General features: G+C 38.0%; 1 long non-coding RNA gene across 2 annotated transcripts; it reads right to left on the reverse strand.

Annotated features, from left to right (window-relative positions):
* Positions 1–638: 638 nt before the first annotated feature.
* LOC128194701 (uncharacterized) lies at positions 639–4,899 on the reverse strand. Of its 2 annotated transcripts, none has more exons than XR_008246029.1 (4): positions 1,944–4,899; positions 1,623–1,859; positions 994–1,532; positions 639–912 (listed from the first exon to the last, which is right to left on the reverse strand). It is a non-coding gene; the product is annotated as an uncharacterized LOC128194701 (long non-coding RNA). The 2 variants fall into 2 exon arrangements; XR_008246028.1 differs by having other exon boundaries at positions 1,940–4,899.
* Between the last annotated feature and the right edge of the window lie 263 nt (positions 4,900–5,162).

The following is a 5,162-nucleotide window of genomic DNA, read 5'->3' on the forward strand; positions in this document are numbered from 1 at the left end:
CTATTACACTAAACATGTGAAAGAACTTAGTCAAATGTAATGGTTTGTTTAAATTTGACTACGAAAATTAAAGGTTAAAGATCAACGAATTCCAATCTTAGGATATATAATTTCAAGTTGTTGTCCTTTGGTCCTAGTCACAACTCTAAACAAATTTGAAACATTAGAAACATAAGTTAATATATTAATATCATAATGAATTGATAAGACTGAATGTAATACTTACGTTTGTATCAAGGACTTCAACTCCACTTTAATCTTCCTATGAAGAAAACAAAACCATATAACTTGTGCTTTTTTTGAATGATCACCATGAGTTGCCAATGGCCCCTATCATGTACCAACAACTAGTGAGTTATTTTATTGATTATAATTTGATAAAAGTTGACAATATTGGGAAACACATACGCATCAATGTATGGTGCGATATATATCTCTCTGTTAGACTTAGTCATCCATGTTTGAATATATGATTTTCTGAAATCTACTATGTTTCCAGATGGTTGAATGGTATGAGGTTCAAGAAAGCCATAAATTGACACCCGACGTGATTCAACTATGATGGTGTCCATGTACTTGTAAGAATAAAGTTAAGTATATTTATTAAAAAGTAATAATAACAATATACAAATTGGAAAATAACAAATAAAAAACTTACATGCACCATAGTTGTATGCATGCAATGTTGAGCATTTTTTCTCCACCAATGATCTCATATGCATCATCGAAGTTAATATACAATGGAACATGGCACTCGAGGCCAAATTTTTTTAACTCCTACAGTATCTCTACCGGTCCTTTTCTCAACTTATTTAATCTGGAGGTCAATATGGATATAGCATTATGGTCTTCTACTTCCTCATGAGCCTCATTCACAAGTTGAGCAATTGCTTGTTTCACAGTACGGTAGACCTACAACTCACATTTACAAAAGTTAGGAATCATTTAATTATAACATGAAGATTTAAGATAATAAAAAGAAGAACATAATACCGCTGGTGGGCCAAAATATGACATGATCATAGCCTTAGGCCAAGTTATAAATGTGCCTAAGGCCTCCCCACGAATTGGATTTCAGATGTAGGCACTAGCACTCGAGCCTGGGGGTCTCTTTTGGATCATTAATCATTACTCGTGCGTGAGTGGGCAATAAAGGAGAACCATGAATGGTCTGGCCTCCTACAATCTGTCGTCCCACGGCCATTACGCACGAAGGATTCTCATCAACCAAAAACCCATACTAAATATTGTAATCAGTACGATCTGGAGTAGAGCATGAGCCTTTGGTGCTCACACGAGGTGCAGTAGCATCATCTGTAGGGGCGTGCTCCTGTTGTGACTGTTGTTGTTGCTCTTGTTGTTGTTGTTGTTGTTGTTGTGGGTGATCATCGCAAGTTTTTCTTCGAGCATTCTAAAACGTTCACCCATGCTTTCCTCTAATTCGACTTGCACTTGTTACCTGATGCTACTAGGAGGTCCTCCCTATCTTGTGCTACAAATGTGCCTTGACTCTGTTGGTCAACCAAGTCATCCTGCATATCATAATGAAGTTAGACACATTAAAAAGTTTGTTAGTTAATTTTTTTATAAACTATGTTAATCAGTTAAAAGTTTTCACTTACAATTCTCTAGGATATCTCCTGAGTAGACTGGGATGTAAACTGGCCATTGGACTTCGTCCGTGTAGCCTTCCACAATTCGTGTCTGGCTGGTGGAGGTGCTAGATCAGGTGACTCAAGACCTAACCTCTCAGCGCGACGTTTTCTCATCTTTTTCTCTAATAACGCATAACCACCACGTGACAGTACGTGTGGTGTATCATTAATCTTCTGTCTTTGCTGGGCGGCTATCCTTTTCACCTATGAAAAAATGAAAATCATTAAGCATAAATCACAAATTAACATCTTGTGTGACTAGAGCAAAATATTGAAAAACATACCTACCACTCAGGAGTAACTCTAGATTCTTTAAATTGCACCCACTCCTCCTCAATTATTTTATATTTGTATAGGGAGTGTCGTTCTGTTTAGGGCCAAAGACGTATTGAAGTGTCATTCTCGTCTTGAAGTCTCTCCACCGGATGTAATTCAGAATGGATTCCCATGTCAACCAGGTCTTGTCGTGCTTTCACTCCATCTTTTGTCTTTCCATTAACGTTTAGTAAAGTCCCAACAACACTATCACATACATTTTTTTCAACGTGCATCACGTCTATGCAATGTCGCACATCAAGTTTACACCAATATGGAAGATTAAAGAATATTGATCGCTTTTTCCAAATTTTTTTCTCAACGGTCTTCTTTTTATGTTTTCCGAAGAAACATCAATGTTCCTCATCTAGTCGTATACTTCTTTCCCATTACGTGGTCTACACACTACATCATCCTGAGGACTTCCATTAAACGCTTTTTTCGATCTACGGTAAGGGTGATTTCGAGGAAGGAATCTTCAGTGTGTTGTGTACACAGTTTTCTGCCCATGCTTCAGTTAAAGATAACTAGTATTTTCTTCACAAATCAGACATGCAAAATGACCTTTAACACTGTAACCACTCAAGTTCCCATATGCTGGGAAATCATTTATGGTGCAAAACAACATTGCACGCAAACGAAAGTTTTCTTTTGAATATGAATCGAAGACCTCGACGCTCTCTTCCCACAACATTTTTAAATCGTCAATTAATGGTTTTAGATAAACATCAATGTCATTTCCAGGTTGTCTAGGACCCGATATCATCATAGACAACATCATGTATTTTCTCTTCATGCACAACATAGGAGATAGATTGTAAATCATCAAAATAACTGGCCATGAACTATGTTTGCTACTTAAGTTGCCATAAGGATTCATACCATTGGTAGCAAGTGCAAGTCTTAAGTTTCTCGGCTCTGCACTAGATTCGGGAAATGTGCCATCAATGTTCTTCCATTGTGGGGAATCAGCTGGGTGTCGAAGAAGATTATCACATTTTTTCCATCAACGTGCCACATAAGATTCTTCGCATCTTCTTTAATAGAAAAGAATCGTTTCAACCTAGGTACTATAGGTAAATACCGCACGACCTTAGTCGGTGGACCTTCATTGTGTTCATCGTTATTTCCATCAAGTTTCTTCTTAAATTGTGACGAACCACACGTCGGACACACCTTCATTGAAGCATACTGATCTTGATACAATACACAGTCATTGGGAAATGCATGTCTCTTTTGGTATTCCAAACCCATTGGACATAGAATTTTCTTCGCGTCGTAATTACGGATAGGTAACGTGTTATTTTCTGGTAGCATCTCCTTCAGCAACTCAAACATTTCCGTGAAACTTTTATCAGTCCATACGTTTCTTGCTTTCAAACATAATACTTCCCCCTACCAAGTCCAAACTGTATAATTTCTCATTATTCCATAGATGAACAAATGATCACGGATGTTGTTCAAGTCTTCATATACTTGATTGAGACAACGAACACAAGGGCAAAAATATGCCTCGTTCACTGGTTTATGAAGGTCCCCGACAACAACACCATTTTGATGAGAGGGTCGCACCTCACACAAAAGTTGATTGCATAAAAGAATGCAGTATAGTACTAGGAAGTGACTCCTAGATCGTCTCTCAAGGACCAAATGTGGTTCGAGAATCAGATCAAACACGAAGTGGGGGGGTTTGTGAATGGTTTGTGAATGCAAATGAACTACATTAAAACACGAATATAAACACAAATGTAAATACATAATTAAAACGATTGGTCACTAAAGTTAACATTACAACTAAATTAAATGAAAACACTAAAATAAAACATTCAATGTAAAAGTGCATGAACTAAGTGCAATGCAATAAATAAATAAGAAAACTCATCTACTTAAATTAAAACACAATGCGTTAACACTAGAAACCCAATGCAGCGGAAATAAAATAAAAACAATGCTGAATGCAACTTAATATGTAGAATAAAAAACTGGGTATCTTAGTTGAAGCAAGGAGAAGAAGGAAAATCAGGAAACCTTCTGGAACAAACCGTGTGCACCTCTCCATGCCGTGACAGCACTTCTTTCTTTTCTCCCTCGCTGCATTGCTTTTCCCAAATAAAAATCCCACACCTCTGCACCGTTTTCATTCAATGATTAACTAAAAAAAAAAAATAAAACTTTCTAGCCTTGACCGTGTCCCATCACCGTGCACACCCCTTTATCCATAAACCACTGCATCCTATTCTCTAGAAAAATGAATCATCCCCCTTTTCCTCCAGCCAGGCCGTGACACCTTGTGCTCCCACTCCCTACTCCCATCAAATCAATGAGCTCCTTGCTTAAATCAAAAACCATTCTCTTTTCTTCCAAATCCCACTCTCGGTCGTACACACCACACTACCAATGTGCCTTTTCTAAATTGAAATTAAAATTAAAAGGTGTTCCCCCTTCGTTCTCCCTGCAGTACCAAAATGAAATATACTTCTCCCATCCCATCATCATCAACCCGTGACAAGCACATTGTGCACCGCTGGCCGAGACACTATTCTCCAATTAATACATGTGTTCTTCTTTCCTGAAACACTATTCTACCTGAAACACGTTCCAAGCTCCCTCCTAAAAAAAACGTTCAAAAGCCAAGCCTAAAACAAGTGGCTGCTTCTCCTTGCTGCACGTGACATTGATGGATTGAAACATTCAATCAAAAAGTGCATGAACCAAAAATGAAAAGGGGGCAATGAGTAAAAAAACAAATTGAGATTAGCATCCAGCTCCTCAATCACCAGTCTAACAATATCTGTTTAATTTCCTCATCCAAAAAGAAAAACAAACGTTCCAAGCCCACGAAAACCCGTATGAGTGTCGGTGGCAGCACACTTCACACCTCCCTCTTAATTGACTCCAAACTTAAAAAAAACGTTGCCAAGAGAGAGCCAATTCCGTAAGGGTGGCGGCTGCCCTAGAGGTCGTGTGTCTCCTCTTTAATAGGGGTGGGGTCCACACAATAAAACCCTAACAAAAGGGCACATGTTCTACAAATGGGTCTTTTTACAAAATTGCTCCTAAAATGGTCCAAAACACCTAATTCTAATTAAGGGCTTCTAGAAAATGAAATTACAACTTTAATTAGAATCTAAATGACTAAATGTTAAGTCTTTGAGTGTGTCACGCCATATCCCAATGCTCCAGATGATGTTT

This window comes from Vigna angularis, chromosome 11, assembly GCF_016808095.1.
Source record: "Vigna angularis cultivar LongXiaoDou No.4 chromosome 11, ASM1680809v1, whole genome shotgun sequence".
NCBI classification, from domain to species: Eukaryota; Viridiplantae; Streptophyta; class Magnoliopsida; order Fabales; family Fabaceae; genus Vigna; species Vigna angularis.